This window comes from Marmota flaviventris, chromosome X, assembly GCF_047511675.1.
Source record: "Marmota flaviventris isolate mMarFla1 chromosome X, mMarFla1.hap1, whole genome shotgun sequence".
NCBI lineage: Eukaryota > Metazoa > Chordata > Mammalia > Rodentia > Sciuridae > Marmota > Marmota flaviventris.
This window is the reverse complement of record NC_092518.1, coordinates 100627419-100650341: the sequence shown is the minus strand read 5'-3', so window position 1 is coordinate 100650341 and position 22923 is coordinate 100627419.

Below are 22923 nucleotides of genomic sequence, written 5' to 3'. Positions count from 1 at the left end.
GCCTCAAGCGCCCGCCTGCTCCTTGAGTTCCCGTTGAGTTCTCGAGGGATTCAGAGAGTATTTGGGATTCAGAGCCTGGTGGAGTACGTGGATTTTGCCAGAACGTGGATTTGCCCAGAACGTGTGTGTAAAGTGCCGGTGACAGTTCGAGAATAAAGAGTTGCTGTTTGAATCTACAAGGTGTGTGGTGGCTCGTGATTTTGTGCCCAGCCAGACTGCGGCAGTATTGGTCCATAATTCTCTTTTCTTGATATGACCTTACTTGATTATGGTATGAGAATGATACTGGCTTTGTAGAATAAATTTGGAAGCATTCCCTCCCTTTTTATTTCATAGAATAATTTGAGGAACATTGGTCTAATTTTTCTTTAAAGATTTAGTAAAATTCAGTTGTGTATCAATCTCATTGAGGTCCTTTCTTTAGAAGGATTTTTATTTCTGCTTCAGTTTCTTTACTTGCTATAGTTGTATTAGGTTTTCTACATCCTCTTGGTTCAGCTTTGGTAGAACATATGTGCATATTCTTTTTTTAAAAGAATTTTTTTTAGTTTTGCATGAGTACAATATCTTTACTTTGTTTGTTTGTTTTTATGTGGTGCTGAGGATTGAACCCAGTACCTAACATATGTGAGGCAAGCACTCTACCACTGAGCCACAACCCAAGCCCCATATGTGCATCCTCTAATGTGCTTATTGTCCATTGTATATTCTCTTTCGTAAATCTATCTTTTCAAATTGGTCTTTCTTCATTTTTAAGTGGGTTTTCTATATACATTTGTCTATTCTGAAAATTTTAGATAAATGTAATTATTTGATTTTACCTCTTGTTTTTGGCATCTTTCACTTAGCATGCTTTTTAAGTTTATCCTTATTGTAGCATATGTCAGTATTTCATTCATTTTATGGTTGAATAATAATCTACTATATGAATATGCTTTATCTTGTTTATTTTATCATCAGGTTTAGAATATTTGTATTGTTTCCACTTTGGGTTATAATAAGTAATAGTGCTAAAATCAATCATCTGGAAGATTTTGTGTGGGTATTAATTTTTATATGTTTTGGGCAGAATTCTATATCTTTAGAAGCAGAATTACTGAGTTATATGATAACTGTATGTTTGACAATTTGAAGAAATGACAAGTCATTTTCCAAGCAGCTGCATCAATTTTCATTCCTACTAGCAATATATAAATGTTCCAGTTTCTCTATATACTCTCTCAAACTTTTTGTTGTCTTCTTTATTATAACTTTCCTAGGCTATATAGAGTAATACCACTTTCATGATGAATAATACCATTGAGCATTGTTTGTCCATATAAACTTGATGATATTTAACTTTTATTGAGCTCAAAATATATTGGTGTTGTGGAGAACAAAGGAGGAGGAAGCAAACAAACAAACCACAATAAAATAAAAAAAAATAAAGAGTATTTTAATTCTGAATTCAGCCATGTAAAAAACTTGTGATATTGGACAGATTAATTAATCCTTCTATGCCTCATATCCCTCATCTATAAAAATGAATTTAATACTTATTAACAGAAAAAATTATAAGTATAAAATGAGATAATTCAATTAAACATTTTTCATGTGTCTTCCTATGTCCTTGTACTCTCTATATAGTTATACATTTGTGTAAATGAGGTATATGAGACTATCTACCCTAAAGCATGGCACCACTCAATACTAGCAATGATGAATACAATGTTGTTTGCAATGCTGAAAATACAATCAATTATGGTGTTTTTGGTTTTTTTGGATATGTTGTGTTGTTGTGATGAGAAATCAATGAGAGATGTTTTAAACAGATTAAAAGACTGATTTTGAATAGAAAATTTGCTTTGGTGCCACAGTTTTCGACTTTATCCCTAAAAACAAATCATTGGTATTTTTTTATTCCTATTCTTCATTGTGAGTCTCTGTGTGCGTGTTCAACCACAGCCATATTGGCACTAATTGGCATCCTGGTAGGCGGTTTCAGCCAGGAGATCAAGGACTGACAGACCAAGAGTGCTGTGCCTTTGGTGAGGACAGAGGCATGTTGGCAGGAAGCAGAATGGAAAGCTCACCTGCCACTGTTCAGTTTGCTGTTTGGAGAAACAAGATAGCCATTGTAGACACCAGCTTGATATCTTTAGAAAATGATAACTGTCACTATGGGAAAGAAATTAGGAAACCAACCTGGGTACTAGCTCTCTCTCTCAAAACAATTTCTACTGAAAAGGCTGTATAAGTAAAAGGAATGAATAAACAAAAATGCTGTGTAGGATATGTAGGTTTTCTTTCTATTTAAATGTGAAAAAAATCTTTCATAAGGGAATTGACCTTGTGAAATAGCCAATTGTATGTAAGGACTAAAATGCAGAATATAATTGACAGATAATCGGAAAGTATCTAATGGCATGATTGATAATTCTGGGGATAATATTTTCTAAATAATTTCAGAAGGGGAAAGACAAATTGCAGTGCACCTGGCTCAATGAATTTTCAAATCAACACTTGAAAGATTGATTTATATTTTAATCACTTGGACAGGCATCTGTAATAAAAAAGGAGGCTAGGTGAACTTTACTATTACAAGTGAACTTTACTATTACAAAATTTCATATATGAAAATGCAATCACACAAGATATTTATTTCTACTACTAAGAATACACATATATATTTTATAATGCTATAGTGAATAGATGAAGCTATGATTATTATAATTTGCTTTATGAAAAGTTTATTTAATTTTACATATAGATTTTTCCATGATAGTTCTTTAAGAGTGTTTTCAAGTTCATAAATGTACAATTGTTGCCTTTATGAAAGAAAATATACAAAAATATTCATGAATTTTTAATGTAAAATGTACATAACTGGTCTATACTCATTTGCATAACTGTATTATAATTAAATCATATTTATATTTTTAAGAAGCCATTTATTTTCTGATTTCCAAAATAATAATATTCTTTGCATAAATCTCAGGGAATATAAGTAAATAACAGCTACTTTTAGAATGCTAGATTTTCCAAATCATAACAACACTGTTGTCATTTAAGACATTAACAATCTAGTAGGTAAATCTTAATTTGGATTACTACTGACTTTGAAATAATTTCTTATTTGTCACTTTTTGTTTATATTTATTCTTTTACAAACTGCTTTGCAAAAATTCTGCCTATTTCTCTACTGCAGTTTCACATTTTATTGGTTTCTAAGTCCTTTTTTATTAAAGATTTAACCCTTTTTCTATGACATCTGTTGCAGATATTTTTAATCATGAATTTCTGATTTTGCCTAATGCTTAGATAGGCCTCTCAAGCCTAGAGATCAGGTGAATATCAGCAATTTTTTTTATTGTCTCATTTTGTTCATTTGTTCTTCTTTAATGACCAAAGAGCAATATTGAAAGCATCAATATGACATTTTATATTTCCATATGGATTTCATGTAATTGTCTAGATAAATCTTCTCAAGAGTTCTTATAAGAAGGCAGTTTTACTATCCCGTAACCTATTTCCTAGAAGAAAAACAATCATTTATTAGGCAATGGAGCCCAACTCTGTCTTGTCTCCATATCTTGTGCTTCCCTGCATTCATAGTACTTTTACAGATTCTGAGTCCCCACAGAGACCTCAGGACACCTAAAGATCCTGCTAATATCTGTTGGATATTCCATTAATGAAAAAAATAATGATTAGGAATAACCAGATTAATAATGCCAAAGAATAAAGTAATTTGGCACAGAATTGGTTTTAAAACTGTTTCAAGAGTAATTTAGGTGTCTGGGACTGTGGCTCAGTGGTAGAGCACTTGCCTGGTATGTGTGAGGCCCTGGGTTCAATTTGCAGCACAGCAAATAAATAAAATAAAGGTCTATCAACAACTAAAAAACAAAAAAAGTAATTTAGGGAAGTGTAAAATCTAAAATGGATGGAAGATTTTAACATACCTCCCCACAATACACTAACAGATGTTAACACCAAAGCATTTTGTAGATAATTTTCACATATTATATATATATATATATATATATATATATATATATATATATATATAAAACAAGTAATATATGTGCTTTTGGAATAATACCATATAAATAACATTGTTTTTTCCACTTAAATTGTTTTGGAAATATCTCCCTGTAGTTACATATTACAATTTTATATGGTTAAATAGCTTTGTATCATAACCAGTTCTCTGTTATTCAATATTTAATTTTTTCTGTTTTCAACTGCTATAGAAATGCTTTGCTAAATAATCTTATCTTATTATTTATTAAGTGCAGTTTCTGATCAAAGGATATTTATCTTTAAGATTACATGAGGCTAATTTTCCAAATGCTTCCAAGAAAGCATGTTTTCTTTCTTTTGATCTTCACTAGAATTTGAACTTCAAATATGTAGACAACATACCTATCCTTGAACTGCCCCCCACCCCAATAAATACTAAAATGTGTTTGCTAAATGTTCAGGAGGATAGATAGATGAAGAAAGAGAAAGAAAAGAAAAATAGAAGGGTGATAAGAACAGAGATTGAAGATTGCATGTCTGATTTATATTAGGAGAAAGCCAGTCTTGTGTATTCATTGAAATCAAATTGGTACTTGCAATTGTCTTGAACAGTGGCCAACTAGATTATCTCTATGTATCTTTTTATTTACTAATGTATGAAAGAATAGGAATGCTTCATTTAATAGTTCCTCCAAGGGCAGGAGGTGGTAACAAAGAAGAAAAAAACACTTTCTCTGGGTCTGATTTCCTCTTAACCTGCTCTCCCTGTTCCTCTTGGACACCATCCCAGCCCTCCAAATTCCCCTTCCATTTTCTAATTTTTTTTTTGTTAGAGTATTATAGTTATACATAAAATTGGGCTCATTTTGATATAAGCATGGAATAATATTTGCTCCAATTCATTTCCCATTTTAAGTTAAATCATTTTAACTCTTAATTTTTGCTCCAGATTTGAACTAATTTTACATAAATAAAAAGACCCAATAATCATTATCCAAAGTACATGTATGAAGACACGAATTGATGTCAACATACTTTATATACAACCAGAGAAATGAAAAATTGTGCTGTATATGTATAATAAGAATTGTAATGCATTCCGCTGTCATTTATTTTTTTTTTTTAAAAATCAATAAAAAGAAATAAATGTCATTTAACTCAGGCACATATCATTAGTAAATCAAAGAGAAAATGAAAATTTGAAATGATGTTTTTTTCTTAGGTTTCTATCTCAAGGCCAGAGAAAACTTTAGTGATATTGTTTTTATTTTTCATTGATTTATGCTACAAAACATGCAACACTTTTAAAACATGCAAAGTCGCACAATAAAAGCATATATGCAGCCAGTCATAACAAAAATTCTATGCAATTTCTATAAGTCTCATCTAGGAGGGGTAAATAAGAAAATTTAATGTCTCTAGCATTGTAAGCGTCCTTTTCCATACTTTTTTCCCAATGTCTTCTTGTTCTTTTTTCCTCTCCTGTCCTGTTAGACTAGGAAAGTTTTCAATGACAGTACTAACCTTTAATGGTTTTAATGGCTAACTACACATTTGAGCTCCTTTCTACCTCAGTCAGGCATTCAAATTCGATGTCATCTAATTCCAATTCTGGTCTACAGCGTTTTTTCCATGGAAAAAGAATTTTAGGCCTCAGCATGAACTTGAAGAGAAGCGTTTTGGATCGTTGAAGCCCTGGCAGTTTCATGAAGCCTATCCCTTAGGCTGGCTCTCTAATATTTTGTTATAGACCTGTGTACAAGGGAAAGAGTTCACAAAAGATATCTATGCTCTCTTTCTTATGCAGAGTACCCAAGAGAGTATAAGTTCCTTGTCAGCCAGGGTTAGAGCACTCTGTAATAATTGCTATCACAAGGAAAACTTAAAGCCTTTCGTCCTTGGCTTTAAAAAATTACTGTTTGGGGCTGGGGATGTGGCTCAAGTGGTAACGTGCTTGCCTGGCATGTGTGGGGTGCTGGGTTCGATCCTCATCACCACATAAAAATAAAATAAAAATGTTGTGTCCACTGAAAACTGAAAAATAAATATTAAAAAAAATCCTCTCTCTCTCTTCTCTCTATCTTTTAAAAAACTACAATTATTTTAATTCTATATATTTTAAGATGTTGGTATACTTCTGCCTTTAAATGTATGTAAGTCACCTAGTCCTTAGTTGCACTCTCCTCTAAGATCCTCAGATGAATATTTCATATTTGGGGGCATTTTGATGTTTCTTACGTATTTGAGAAGTGTTTTATACTAGAATATCCTTATCTAATCTCCATTCTCCATTGAAACCCGCACTTTATATGTTATATTCACCTCTGGGAATTCAGTTTCTCACCAGTAGAGCCCTGATCTTTGATTTGTGGCCATATATTTTTTTGTTTAAATGGTGGAATAAATGTATAAAGTTCTAATGATTTACTAAAGGTAGGAGCACCAATATATAGTAACAATAGATTGGATCAAAGTTATAGATTCTAGAAGAGTGCCCCTTTATTCCTTGAATAGTACCAGTGGATTAAACTGCTTCTTTTTGTTTGAGAGTCGTTGGAAATGCTTTATGAAATTTACTCTGTAACCTACTTTTAGCATGCAGGACGATATCCTCATGAGTTAGCAATTCATGAGATATTTCTGAAAAAAATTTAAATCCTAACAATGACACATTTGAAATGTTTCTTGTGCTAATTTTTATTTTCTTCACACTAGATATTATAAAAGGATATATGGAAGAATTTTATGCTCTTGCTTCTGGATACATTTTTAACCTGTGGGAATAAAGATAAAATCTAAAAAGTGTGGCTGTCTTTTATATATTTTTGATTTCAGTACTAGGACTCGGCTTTTAATTTTATTTATTTATTCTAATTTGTTGTACATGGCAGCAGAATGCATTTCAATTCATAGTACACATATACAGCACAATTTTTCATTTCTCTGGTTGTATACAAAGTAGAGTCACACCATTCATGTCTTCATACATGTAATTAGGGTAATGATAACCATCTCATTTCACCATCTTTCCTACCTCCATGCCCCCTCCCTTTCCCCGTCCTCCCCTTTGCCCTATCTAAAGTTCCTGCATTCCTCCCAAGCTTCCCCCCATACCCATTATGGATCAGTATTCACATATCAGAGAAAACATTTAGCCTTTGTTTTTTGGGGGGGATTACTCCAACTCCATCCATTTACCTGAAAAAATAAAAAATGATTTTATTCTATTTTAACATTGAGTAATATCCCATTGTGTATATATACCCAGCTTCTTTATCCATTCATCTATTGAAGGGCATCTAGGTTGGTTCCACAATTTAGCTATTGTGAATTGTGCTGCTATAAATATTGATGTGGCTGTGTCCCTGTAGTATGCTGTTTTGAAGTCCTTTGAGTATGAACCAAGGAGTAGGATAGCTGGGTCAAATGGTGGTTCCATTCCAAGTTTTCCAAGGAATCTCCATACTGCTTTCCATATTGGCTGCACCAATTTGCAGTCCCACCAGCAATGTATGAGTGTGCCTTTTCCCCCACATCCTCCCCAACACTTATTTTTGTTTGTATTGTTAATAACTGCCATTCTGACTGGTGTGAGATGAAATCTTAGAGTAGTTTTGACTTGCATTTCTCTAATTGCTAGAGATATTGAACATTTTTTTCATATATTTGTTAATCAATTGTATGCCATCTTCTGAGAACTGTCTGTTCATTTCGTTGGCCCATTTATTGATTGGGATATTTGGGTTTTTGATGTTAGGTTTTTGAGTTCTTTATACATCCTAGAGATAAGTGCTCTATCTGATGTGTGTGTGGTAAAAATTTGCTCCCGTTCTGTAGGCTCTCTATTTACCTCACTGATTGTTATTTGTTTGTTTGTTTGTTTGTTTTTGCTGAGAAGAAGCTTTTCAGTTTGAATCCATCCCATTTATTGATTGTTGATTTTATTTCTTGCACTTTAGGAGTCTTGTTAAGGAAGTCAGGGCCTAATCCGACATGATGAAGATTTGGGCCTACTTTTTCTTCTGTTAGGTGCATCATCTCTGGTCTAATTCCTAGGTCCTTGATCCACTTCTGAGTTTTTTGCATGGTGAGAGATCAGTGTTTAGTTTCATTTTGCTGCATATATATTTCCAGTTCTCCCAGCACCATTTGTTGAAGAGGTTATCTTTTCTCCAATATGTAATTTGGCATCTTTGTCTAGTATGACATAACTGATTTATGTGGGTTTGTCTCTGTGTAGGACTGGGCTTCAAGAAAGCAGAAATGACATTAACACTTCAACCATGTCCATTTCTCATAAATGGTTTCAGTTTTCTCTAAAATTCTAACCAGAAGACCACTGAGCTGACAGAGCTAACTAGAAATAAAAGCATGCTCATGGCTACAATTGTATTAGAATCCAGAGTATTAATTGAATGTCTGAATGGAATCCCTTACTGATATGATAATTGTTGTTTTTGTTCATTCATTCAGTGAATTGAGAGTAGGTAGATGCCTATGTTCATTTTTCTATCACTGCTGTGACAAAGTGCTATAAATTTAGTGACTTTAGAAATAAGAATTCATGATTTTACTATTCTAGAAGACAGAAATCCTAAAAATGAAGGTATTGAGGAGAACTGTGGCCCTGGTGGCTGAAGGGGAGGATTTGTTTTCTTACTTTCCCCATATTCTACATTCCATCAACATTCATTGTATTGTGGCCCCTTCCTACCTTAAAAGTTAGTCATATATCATCTATCTGATCTCTGATCCTGTCTTTACATTTCCTCTTTCTATATATATGACCTTCCTTTATTTCACAGGGATAGTTGTATTTAGATAAATCCTTATAGGCTAATCTCCTACATTTTAAATTAGTTGTTGATGGACCTTTATTTTATTTATTTGTATGTGGTGCTGAGAATCGAACCCAGTGCTTCATGCATGCTAGGCAAGTGTGCTACCACTGAGTCACAACCCAGCCCCTAATTTCCTACATTTTAGTACTTTAATCTGTCCCCCAGAATTCCCCATAACTTTAATCATATCTCCAAAGTCCCTTTTGCTATATAAGGTGACATTAACAGGTTCTAGGGATTCAGACATGGATATATTTGGGAGGGGACTTGTATTCAGCCTACCACAGTACTCCTGCCCTTGAGAACACGCTTATACGCTAGTATAAGATATTATATATTAAACATATTTGAATAATTAAATGTGATAAAGCATAAGATAAAATCTTCACAGGTTACTATGGGAACACAGAGGAGAGGACATCAAACTCTGTTCAGAGAAAGTACTTTACAAAGGAGGTGATTTTTATAATGTGTCTTTAAAGAAGATGAGAAAGGTGTTCAATAGTGAAGGGAAAGTGCATGACAGTAAGAGGGAGAAATGGGCTTGAAAGAGCATAACTTTCTCAGGCAGCAGAGACCCATTGCGACTGAGATGTAGGAGACCTATAATATGGTGGTAGAGAATGAAACCAGAAAAGAAAGAGTTGGGGTTCTATAAAGATGGTGTCATAATAGTAGGTTTATGTATTATATGCCTTTAGATGGCAGGAAGCTATGAAAATAATAAGAGTACACTGGATGCAGTGTCTGGAATTCTGAGTTGAGGAAAGAGAGAATTAACTGAAGACAGGGAAGTCACAGTTTTTGTGTAAGTGTGTCTGTGGAAACATGGGGCAAATCATCAGTATAAATAAGGTTAAATCCACAACAGGCTTTATTTGACTATTTTCTCATCTATATAGGTTGAATAAAGGTCTCCAAAGCTTTTAGGTGCTAATTCCTAGAACCTGTAAATGTTACTTGATATAGACAAATTTTTCCCAAATGTGATTAATTTAAAGATCTTGACACGAAGCTATTATCCTGGATTATTTGGGTGGGCCCTAAGTGAAATCATGAGCATCTTTATAAGAAAGAGGCAGAGGTATATTACACACAGAAGGAGGCATTGAGACACAGTGATCACAGAAGCAGAGATTGGAGTGACACAGTCACAAATTATGGAAAGGCTGTAGACACCTGAAGCTGGGGAAACAAAGACTCAATTTTAAAGATATAGGGGGGAAAGCCAACATGCCTCTCCTTGATTTTGCCTTGGTAAAACCGATTTTGGACTTCTGATCTCCAGAGCTGTGAAAGAATAAAATTCTACTTTTTCTAAACCTCCAAATTTGTGATAATTTGTTACAGCAGCCACAGGAAGTAACCACTTCATCTTACTCTAAATAAACAGGTCTCATGACTTCCCTGAGAGTCAGATTACATCATTATTCTCATACTTTTAGTCCCAATTGAGCATATATAACATACCTCTCCAAACAGCTATCCTTTTAGTCTCCATAGCTAAGAGGAAAGTGGGTGATGTGTTTGTTTCTCTTTACACATATGAAGAAATCATTTTGTAGTCTTAGTTCAAGCTTTGGAATGCTCTATTTAAATGTTTTTAGAGTTTTAATTTACAAAGTTGAGATGAAATGAGCAGGAAAACAACGATAACCAAAGTATCAGGCTGGAGATAATGGCAATGTTTTTCTAAAGGTAGCACTTTTCTGAACTGATACTTTATTAGGTGAATATTTAAAAGAAAAAAAAAACTTTAGTTCTCATGGTACTCTGAAAAAATTGTCATTCCCACGGGTGCATATATAGTACCATTGAGAAAAGAACAGAAGAGAATCTTTCATGTGTATGTAAGCTTTCATTTATGCAAATCAGATATATGTCATATCTAATGTGTTGTAGATTTGTACACATATTAAAGAAATATAGAATTAACCCAAAAATGACAGGCAGTGGAATAAAAGGGCTCCCAAGGCAAATAGAAGTTTTTTTTTTTTTTTTCCAATTTCAGGGCTACTATTTAAAAGTTGTGAACCACAATTTCTTTATATATAAAATAGAGTAAATAACACTACCTGCTTCATTGGGTTGTTGAAATGATTAAATGAAATAAAACATAAAGCACTTGGCATAAACTTGGACATACACAAAACACTCAATGAATATTTGAGGCTGTTATAATAGTTAAACTGATGATATTATTCTTATTATCTGGTACTGCATAGCATTCTGTAGAAAATTCTAGAAATGAGTAGATACCATGTTAGTGACTACTCAAAATATCTTCAAAATTTTTTAATTGACACATAACTAAACACACACACATACATACACACACAATATGTAACTGTCATATCAGGGTAGTTGGCATATAGAAACTCATTTTGAAGGTGGTGTTGGGCCTTGAGCTGATAGCCCTTTTGACTATACTTCTGATTTTGTTCCAGGGGGGATCTGGAATAATGCATGAGAACACATTGCTTCTGATGAGAGCAAGTAGAAGTAGACCTGGTATTTTATGATTAAGTTGACTTTGTTTGAGATATGGTGAAAGTCAACCAGGAAGGAATTGGTGTGTTCATGGCTAGTGTTACAGGTGTGACTGTGAACAAGAAAAGACAGTGGTTCATTAAGTGCTAAATTGTATAATACACATTAAGTGCTATGATTGATCAAGGAAGGCCTAAAGTAATCAAAGGAAGCTAAGAAAGTAAAAACGTAAGTTTGTTTGAAGGAAGGTGAGGAATTAAGTGGAGTGGGGAACTTAGAATGAAGGCAAACACTGCAGCCAGTAATTACTCTATAAATAAAAGTAAAGCAGCATGATATTTGTCCTAATTTCACCAGGTTGTCTTGGTCCTCCTCTAATTCCCTCCACTACTATTCCTTTTTAGCAAAAATAAACTAATCATTAGTTCCTGAACTCACCCTAAACTTTCTTATCTCTATATCTCTTTGCCAATGCTGTTTTGAAACTCTGTTCATTTCTCAAAGTCTCTCTTAAAGTATTGCTTCTTTGTGGAGCCTTTCCTCATCACAAGATGGTACAGTCTTTCTACCCTTATTATAGTGTCCCCATAACATTTTGGGTGATCTTCTGTGATGCCACTACCAATATGTTAGCATTCTTTGCATAAGGATAAGTTCTTCAAGGGCAATGATCCAATGTTATTCATCTACATACATCCTGGAACAATTTGAAAGAGCTTGTACATAGTAGATGCTTCCCATTTTTTTCTTATATTGAACTGAAGGAGATTGATTTCCATGTTCCCTAAGAATTCCCCAAACAGGAGCAGAAGTAATATTCACACTATGAATAACAATATAATGTTGAAACTAATAGTTTATCTCGATATTTTACATCTTCTTTCAGTGCTGGGTATATAGGAAGTTTTTAAATAACATATTGAGGATATGATAATGCTCAATGGTCTATTTGCAAATTACTACTGAGAATGATTTGTACATGTACAGATAAAAATCCTTTAGTTAATTATTCAAATAATGATGTCAATAAAATTTTGTATTTAAAAAGATCAGTTTTGTATTACAAAGCTGTCAACCTTTCTTTGCACTTAAGCATGTACTCATTATCATATTGTACCCTATAAATAGGTACAATCATTATGTATCAATTTAAAAATAGTAAATAATTCAAAGTTTAAAAAATAAATATTAAAAATACTATTAAAATAAATTTACATTTTTATATTTATGTCAAAATGGATTCTACTGTCAAATATAACTAAAAAGAGGCTATCAATTTAAAAAAAATTAAAAAATAAATTTCCAGATAGTCCATCCCATTTATAAGCACACGAGCCTCTCCATCTGTACAATAATGTACACATGTATATATTTATGGCATGATTGTATTTAGTTTTCTTTCTCATTTATTTCAAAAGCCCTTGGGGCAAAGATTCCATCTTCTATTTTTTAATAATCACCTATACTGGACGGTATTATGATACATCTGCTCATTCACAGAACTCAATAAATGCTGATTTATTAAACAACAATAACCTCAAGACAGTTAATAGTGACAGGAATATTTGGTGAGAATTGTTATACAGTATAACCTGGTTTTAGAGAAGGGAGAAATTAGAGGCTAATCAACATTAATACAGGTTGGATTTGGAAGCTTAGCTTTCCATGTTTTACATTAACTGACAAATTTTCATTTAATATTATTAAATTCTATAAAATAAAAACATTTCAGAGATACTTATGTTTGTTCATAATGGTTAAGCAGAATCATCATCATTCCCTATGCGCTGATTTTTGTTGCATGCAAGCTACATAAATCCTGCATTGATTACTTGTCTATGGCTTGGTTTACAATTATAGAATATTGTATCTTGCATAATCATGCTAGAAAATGACCTTATTTTTATGTTTGCCATGGATACTTAATGACAAAGTAGATTATCCCCCAATGGTAGTTATTTCACACACTTGACTACATTATTTTTCAAGGAACTGCTGTGTTTTGTCACCCAATGGAATACATAATCCCTGCCTCCCACTAAAAATTAAACCTTAATGAGTTAAGTACTAATTCCATTTTGTCACTGGCTGTTTCTAACAGTGAGTATATGAAGCTTATGAAAAAGGTCAAGGGGAAAATAGTTTTCATCATAAAAGGAAAAAAGTCAACTGCTTTGTCTATATGAAAGTGTTTATCATATGAACCAATTGCAAAATTAGCCATTTAATCAGTTATAAGATTTATTCTTGGTAAAAGAAATCACTCATGTTCAAAGATAGCTGTTGTTACCTATTATTAAACTAGAATATAATTTGTGCCTCTCCACATTTTATGGATTATTTATAATTTTTAAAAGTTCTGATGATTTTCTCTCAAGAGTTTCTTTTAGTTATTTAACTATAGTTAAACTAAAGAAAATGTTATATTTTTAAGAGCTGTATACATTTAATTTATATTTCTTGATACATTTTAGGATAAGTATGCACCCATGACACTATCAACATATACAATGCCCTAAAATTAAAGGAATGAACCCTGAATTATTCCAAATTGCTGGGCTTAAATAATCTCCCCATGCCCCATACACATGCATATATGGAGTCTGAGTGTATATATTTTATGTCAGGCTAACCATTGCATTCTGAATTGAATTTTTCAGATATAAATTGAAAAATAAGTTCTGTGGAACACACATTGCCAGGTAATTGCATTCATTTTTACCTTTCCTTTGACATCCCTGGAGAGAGCTTTCATGTAAATTTAGAAGAACACACTAGTTTCCACCCCAGCTCATGCCTCTGAGAATTCTTCCTTTTGAGTTTTATGGGTTTAAAGTATTCCCTGTGGCTAAAAAAGTCAAAATATACCTAGAAAAAGTGCAATAGGACTCTGATTGCTGTCTTATTTTTTTAAAAATTGGAGCTGGAATCACGGTGATCAGTACTCTGGACCATGATTCTAGTGTTTCTTCAGATACTGTACACTGCCTACTGTTTCCAAACAAAAGGTGATCTTTTCCTTGCTTTCCTCAGGTATCTGAATTCCAAATTGCTGAGCTGTTTTTCTCCTTTAGAAGGTAACTACCAGGTTTACTGAGAAATAATTACATCAGTCTAGTAGCAGAAGAAGCTGTCATTACTCACTAAGCTAATGAAAATTATGATGACACCAAGACAGACTTCCTGGAAAACCTAATTATGTCATAGCACTCCAGTAGAAAGCAATTTGAGGGATAATGTTCGTTGTCAAGCAGATAAGGCAATAAACAGCTATAGCAGGTGATTGAATGCCCAGAAAGAACTGAAACATTTCATTACTATAAAGGCACCTTATTGTAAATTTTCTCAATCCTGGGCAGTATTAATATCACACAACACAAAAAAGGAGTGCATAATGAAATACATTTAATCATTCCTTCAACTTACTCATGATCCAAGGTTGAGTTATATTTTCTTAGTCCAAGCTCAGTAGTCACTTACTAACTATAACAACTTGAGTAAATTGGTCTGGTTTTCAGTTTCATTATCTATTAAAATGAAGAAAATAATAACTGCACTATCTATCCTATAGTTCTTTTCCATGATAAAATAAAATATTTTTTGTAAAAATATTTGTGGTGACATGATGGAATTATTTTCTTCATAGATGAGTTTTGTATCTTTGTGAACCTTGCTTTATGGAGGAGATGGATGAAAGGAGGGAGGTTCATTTCCCCTCTCCATTGGTATTCCCAGATTCCAGTTTATATCTGCCCATAAAAAGGAAGGAAATGGGATCTGAATATAGTGAAAAACACAATCCTCATAGTCAGCAAACCAATAAGCATAAACTCAACGCAAAATGTGAGCTAACCCTGTGAAAATAAGGAACAAGATATGGTCTCTACCCTTAAGAGGTTTCCAGTCTGTGTGACATGGCAGAAGGAACACACACTAAGTCAATGGTTCTCAAAGCAAAGTCTGGCAATATATGGGTGCCCCCAAAACCCTTATAGGGTATCTGCAAGGTCAAAGCCATTTTCATTATAATACTAGGACTTTATTTGCTTTTTCCCCTCTCAGTGTCTCAATAATATACACTGGAGTTCTACAGAAGCTATATAATATGCAATACACAGAAAATTACATGCAGAAAAATATATGAGAATCCTACAGTGTAATATTAAGCCAGGCAATAAAGAGATTTTTAAAACTGTAAAACAATATCATTCTTCTTATTGTCTTAGTTTTGGGTTTTTTTCATATACATTTTTATGTTAACATGAATGAGTTTATTATTATTTGAAATGAAATAAATAACTAGAAATATTCAGTTTTAATTCCAAATATAAATATATATAACCATATAAACAAAGCTTATTGAAGCTCTGATAATTTTTTGAGATTGAGGGGCTCTGGGACTAAAAAGTTTGAGTATTGCTGCATTTAAAACAATGATCTAAGTGCTAATCTATGTGCTGCTGACTGGAGGAATCCCATGGGACAATGCTGCTGAAGTGTGGTCCATGAACCAGCATTAATCTCACTAAGGTGTATGTTGGAAATATGAACAAGATCCAAAAGAGTCATTGCACATTTAGGAGTATCAAGCTAAATGATAGAGAGCTTCATAGAAATGGCTTTGAAGGAAAATATGCCAGGGATTCAGTCTACAAATGCAAGCTTCAAATCCTAACTGGTATTCTAGAGCAGTGGTGTATAATTGCATCTGATTGTTAGAATCACTTAAGAATTTTATAAAACATAACAGTCTCAATGAAAATCAGAACATTCCTTGTGGAAGTGTATGTGGCAATATCCATGAAAATTAAAAATGTATGTACCTTTTGGAAAACCTATTTCTAGGAATTTATATTACATAGAAATTTTCACGTGTGCAAGTATCATATGTATGAGAATTTTTCATTCTATTGTGACATGTAGTAGGAAAAATGCAGGAGAAAAATCTAAATTTCAAGTAGTAGGAAACTTTAAATAAAATAGTTGCTTATCCAAACAATGGAGTACTCTGAAGCTGTTAAATAAAGAGTATAGCATTCCTTTCTGTACTAATATGGAATAATTTCAAAGACATGGAAATTAGATAAATCAAGGTATAGAAAAGTATGTATACCATGTTACTCTGTAATAAAATGATATATGTATGTGTGCATATTTGCTTGAGTATATATAAATTCTTAAATTTTTTTTAAGAAACTGGTAAAAGTGATTGCCTCTGTGTAGAGAAACTAAAGGAAAGGAATAAACAAGATGAATTTGATTGTTTGCCCTTTTGTTCCTTTTGAATTAATAAATTTGTTTATGTATTGTCTATTATGAATAAAAACCAAAAATAACCAAGCTATGGAACCAACCTAGATACCCTTCAATAGATGAATGGATAAAGAAAATGTGGTGAATATACTCAGTGGAATATTACTAAGCCTTGAAGAAGAATGAAATTATGGCATTTGCAGATAAATGGATGGAGTTGGAGACTATCATGCTGAGTGAAATAAGCCAATTCCAAAGAACCAAAGGTTGAATGTTCTTTTTGAATTAGACAGAGGGTAGTGAAGGGGAGTGTTGTGATAGGAAATATAGTTGAATGAATTGGACATTATTACCCTATGTACATGTGTGATTACATGACCTGTATAACTGTATATCATGTACAACCAGAAGAACAAGAAGTTATACTCCATTTAGGTATAATGTGTCCAAATGCATTCTAATGTCATGTATAAGTAATTAGAACAAATAAAAAAGAGACCCATAGATAATTGCATATTCTGATTGAGCAGGCATAACAATGTATATTTAGCTCCCTAAATGATTCACTTGATTCCCAACCAACTTTGGGAACTCACAAACTTATTGAATGTCAGGATTATCTTCCTCATGAGCACATCATTGTGGAAAATAAAAGAGATGTATATGTTCTTTCCTTCTTTCCCATGATACTGCCCATATCCTAAAGAAAATAAGAATTTTAGCCTGACCATTTTCAAAAGAGGTACTAGAGAAGAAAGAAGATAATCACCAGGTGCATTCTATTTAAATTTATGTGGGCTTTTCCTGCAATTATTTGGGGTATGTATTTTCAGATTTGAAACAAAATATATTGTTTTGTAGAAAGTATTTAGTAGTGTAAAAATACAATGTTTGTTTGGTATTGGGAATTGAATCTGGGGCACTTTACCACTGAGATACTGAGATACATCCCTAGGCTCTTCTCCTCCTGCTCTTCCTCCCTCCTTCTCCCTCCTCCTCCTCCTTTTAGTTGTTGTTGTTCTCCTCCTCCTCCTCCTCTTTCTTCTTCTAGTTCTTCTTCTTCTTCTTTTTTTACTTTGACACAGGTCTTGCTAAATTGCTGAAGCTGGCTTTGAACTTGCAATCCTCCTGCCTCAACCTCCTGAGTTCCTGGCATTATAGGCATGCACCATAACACCTGGATCCAATGTTTATTATGTTTAGAGATATAAGGATTTGGGAGTAAAGAGTGGTCTCTTTTCTACAAATTCCCCTTGAAAACATATTTTAGAGCTTTCTTCACTCCAAGATCTCACATTAATCATTTTATTCACTTAGGAGGATACCAATGTTATACTTCCACTGCAACAAACAATACATGTATTCAAAATTGGCTTTAATATATGCACATATGGGATTTTATGTGTATATTCACAGACACTTGGCAAACTTTACAACTTCTGATTTGTAAGTGTATCATTTATGTATCTATTAAAGGTTTCTGTAGTGCTAGAGACTGAGTGTGCCCAGCAGGCATGGAAACTCTGGCTGTGGGCCTGGCACTGAGATGGACCTGAAGCTTGATGACACTTGGGCGGACCTAACACTAGAGCCAGCCTGAAGCATGGAGTCACTGATATGCACCTGGTAATGGGGTGGGACTGGAGGCTTAGTCTGCAGATACCAGCCTGAATTCTGTAGCTGTGGAACAGACTTTGTGCTATTTTACCCTGTGTTGAGTTCCACAGCAAGAACCAGAGCTTGCTTCCCTTTCCTTTCCCAAACAGAAAGTTATCTGTGTTTACACTGTGCTGCCTGAGGGTGGTAGAGGGTGACTCAGTTAATGTAAAACTGTCTTTCTCATCCTCTTCATTGTGATTTTTCTGGTTTTGGGGCTCTACCCCCCTCACCTATTTTCCTTAGCATGTACATTTATAATTATTTAAATTGATGTTTTTGCAGGGTAATGAGCACTGGAATGTCCTACTCCACCAACTTGCTCTCAATAGGCAGTATTTTCTTATCACTTGAAAATTCTTCCCACTTTTCTACTAGTTTATAGATAGGATCTACTTAATCTGGAAGTATTTGTCTCATCTATTGATTCTTGACGAGTTTGAGGAATGCAAATTAGAAGAAGATTGTTAACAAGGCATTGGAAGTTCACAAAGAGATTTTAAAAAAGGCCACATTAAGAATAAATATCCAAATGAATGACAGTAAGGGGGTAGAGAGAGAAGAGTGGAGGGGAGGGGAGGGGAGGGGGGATAGTAGAGGATAGGAAAGGCAGCAGAATACAACAGACACTAGTATGGCAATATGTAAATCAGTGGATGTGTAACTGATGTGATTCTGCAATCTGTATACGGGGTAAAAATGGGAGTTCATAACCCACTTGAATCAAAGTGTGAAATATGATATATCAAGAACTATGTAATGTTTTGAACAACCAACAATAAAAATTAAAAAAAAGAATAAATATCCAGACTGAATTGAGGGTCATTATGGAAGGCTAAATCGTTCCTATCCCCCATATGGTTATTATGGTGATGTAAAGATGCTAATCTGAAAGGACTTTATGCAATGCTACACTGGGAGCAGTGAGTTTCCTCTAATATAGAACATTTTCAAAATGAAGGCTGTGGAGAAAGGCAGAAGACTAGACTACTCCCATGGCAAGATAGGGAAAAAAACTATGATCCTGTCAGGCAAACTAGTCTCTGGCTTCTCAGAAGTATCCTAGGACCACTAAGGGACAGTGACTATTGAATACAGTGATCCTGTTCTAGTAAGAGACAACATCATGGGACTGACTCAGTTGCAGCATTTCTTATTTTTAAAATTCCTTTGTTATTTATTAGGCATTAATTATAATTACTACTTAGGAAGAATATAAAATAAAAAGGTTTTGTTTTATTTATTTATTTATTTTTTTGTGGTGCTGGGGATCAAACCCACAGCCTTGCCCATGTTAGGCAAGTACTCTACCACTGAGCTACAGCCCCTGCCCTAATCCTAAAGTTTTATAATTTTACAAAAAAGGGAAAAAGATACTTTCCATGCTTTTAAACTATATTCCTTCTATGTAGGTGACCTTGTTTTATGTGACATATTTAATTTTATTTTTTGCTTTGGAGTGAAATGTTTATTTCATTGTAATTGGAGAAAAACTGTTAGTTAAAGGCACATTATTTTTCATAAAATTGTTTACTGTTAGACCAGCTCCACTTGAAACAGTAGGTTTATGAAGTCACAAATGTGACACCATATGTCACTTGAATGGCAGGGGATAATTATTACTATATCTAGGTAAATTTTATTAATTATGAATCAATATAAATAACATTTTTATGTCTAAAAATATCATTTCAGTTCTTAAGATTTGTCCTCCATTAGGAAAAACAGGCTAGCCTGCTATAAAATGCTGGAAGAAAGTAAATCCAGTTTTGACATGTGTATAATATATTGAAGGATATATTATTAATATATTTTTATGTATTGACTATATATTCACACATATATAAAGTACACACACACACACACACACACACACACACACACACAGGATTCTCCTGTTGGAAAATTCCAGTTCTAAATTTTGGGCTGAGTATACATCAAATCCCAAAGCTTTGTTATGACCATGAGCAAGGGCAGCAATAAGAATGTGTTTTACCCCAATACCAAGTAGCATGAAAGCCAAGGCTCTCACAAGTGCTCTACCAAATCTCTAAATCCCATTTTACATAATGTTTGCTATATTAATGTCTGTGTAGATCCTAGCAGCAAACAATTTAAAGTATAAATGGTTTGGATCAATGAGAGAGAGAGAGAGAGAGAGAGAGAGAGAGAGAGAGAGAGAGAGAGAGAGAGAGAGAGAAACTTCTAAAATTTGGGCTTCTGAACACCCAAGCCTTAATAATCTATTATATGTGATGAAATATTAGAAGTTAATTAAATGACTCTGTTAAACCTGATATTTTCACATTGCAGAATAAGGCACAAAACAAAGATATAAAGATAGATTGGATTGTTTTCAGGAGAAAAACTGGGTGACTGGAATCAATGAAACCATGTCACAGGAAGATCACTTGAAGGTCTTAGACAAGACTTTGCATGCAGAATAAAGCCATGGAATAGAGTGTGAGTAGAAAAAGGTAAAGGTGAAGGTGAGAAGATAGCTTTTTTCCCCTTTTAGTTGTTATACATGAGGAAGAAGGATTAGATTTTTCACTTGTGGCCCTAAGAATTAAAATTGGGAGCAATGGGTGGTCCCAATTCAATAGGATATTGTTAATTTTTAACTACTTCTTCTGAGCATTATAGGGGTTACTTAAGGTTGAGAAGGATGGCTGGACTAGAAGATTTCATTCTTCCCCAGTTTTCTTTACTAATATATAAAATTAAAACTAGAAATACTATAGGTAGTTGAAAGCCTGTTTTCTTAGAGTAAGTTGAAATGACCTTCAAGGTTGAAAAACCACTACCAAACTGGAATAAATTATATACTACATGAGAGCTAAATTTTTAATGTGCAAAATTTTTCTTAACAGAAAAAGAACAATACAAAGAAAGATAGGCAAAAGATATGGAAGATAATTCATACCAAAATATAAATAACATTTATATAATATTTATAGTAGGGACTCTTCTAAGTGCTAATTCATCTAATCCTGAAGACATTTTAAATTGAATACAATTATTTTCTCTATTGTACCAAGAATAAAAGTTGGCAAATAGGCCAATGTCAAATAATTGTTGGTCAGTTACATATGTGAATCATTATGTTTTTTCTCCTATGCCTGTATACTTAATTATTTTTCTATAACATAGTCTAATACACAAAGATATGCATAAAATATCTTTCACACATTTATAATAGATAAAAAATAGGACTAGGAAACAACCTAAATGTTCTTTTAAAGGATTTGTTTAAAAATTATGGTACATCCTTATAGTGGAACATCTATTTAAAATGATCCATATTTACCAATATATAAAAGTGTTTAAATAAAATATTTAGGGAAACATCAGGTTATAAAAGAGCATGTTTATGTAAATCTTCAAAAATTGTGATGAGCAAAATTATATATATTTATGGCATATAACATGATCATTTGACATGTATATATTATTGAATGGCTAGTTTGAAATTATGTATAATATATATTATATTATATATGTATAATATATATTATATAATATAAATTATATAATATATAATATATGACTTTTTTCCCAAAGTGGTTTTAACATGCTTATAGAGAGGTCAGGGAGTATCTTCACTGAAATGTTTACAATGACTGTCTCTACAGTATGCAGTGATCAGAGGGAGGAAAGAGGATTACTTTCTTAAAATTATTATTTTGTGTTGCTTACTTTAGGGCTTTGGTATCTATCATTTAGAAAAAATAAAGGTGAATTATTTTCATTTATCTTGAAAAAATGTAAAGTTTGATATAAAACATCTTCTATATTTTCTTTGATCAATGATTTTTAGACTATTGTCACAGCATGTGCTTCAGTTGGGCTTCCCAGGCCTTACTGCTATTCTCTTTCTGGGTTACTCAGCTTTTCCATCACTGTCAATAAAATCTAAGAAAAGCAACTTAAAGAAGGAAAGATTTATTTTGGCTCATGGATTAAGAGGTCTCAGTTTATAGTCAGCCAGCTGCATTGCTTTGGGCCTGAGATGAGACAGAACATCATGGCAGAAAGGTATGGCTGAGTAGAGCTGCTCAGCTCAATGTGGCTTGGAAAGAGAGGGGGTATGCAGGGGCCAGAGATAAGATATACTCTCCAGGGACCAATTCCCACCATGTTCTACCTCCTACAGTTTCTACCACCTTCCAGTAGTCCATTCAGTTATCAATGGATTAATCTACCCATGAGGTCAGAGCACTCATAATCCAATCACTTCCCCCAATCTCCACCTTTAAACATTGCTGCACTGGAGATCAAGCCTTCAGCACAGGAACCTTTGGGGACATGCCAGATCCAAACCATAACACTTTCCATCATTTTTCCTCACTGATTTACAAGGGAGGTTTAAAGCTATGTTTTATTTTCCTTTCATCTCCATGGCTTTCCAATTCCATGCTTAAATCATTATTTCTTGGCTCCTTCTACTGACCTTGTGGAAATGCCTCTTTCCTGCCAGCGGATTCTCTGTTGTGGAGCAGGATTGCAGAGACTTTCCCTTGTAGGTAATAAGGAATAAAAGTGAGAGAATCTGATTTGCCATTCTTCAATGCTGCTTCTGGTACTAAATTCATCTGCCTTAGCATTCTCTTCAAATCAACGTGCTGCTATCTTTTACCTCCTGAAACATGTATCCTCCAAGAGGATCTCTATATTT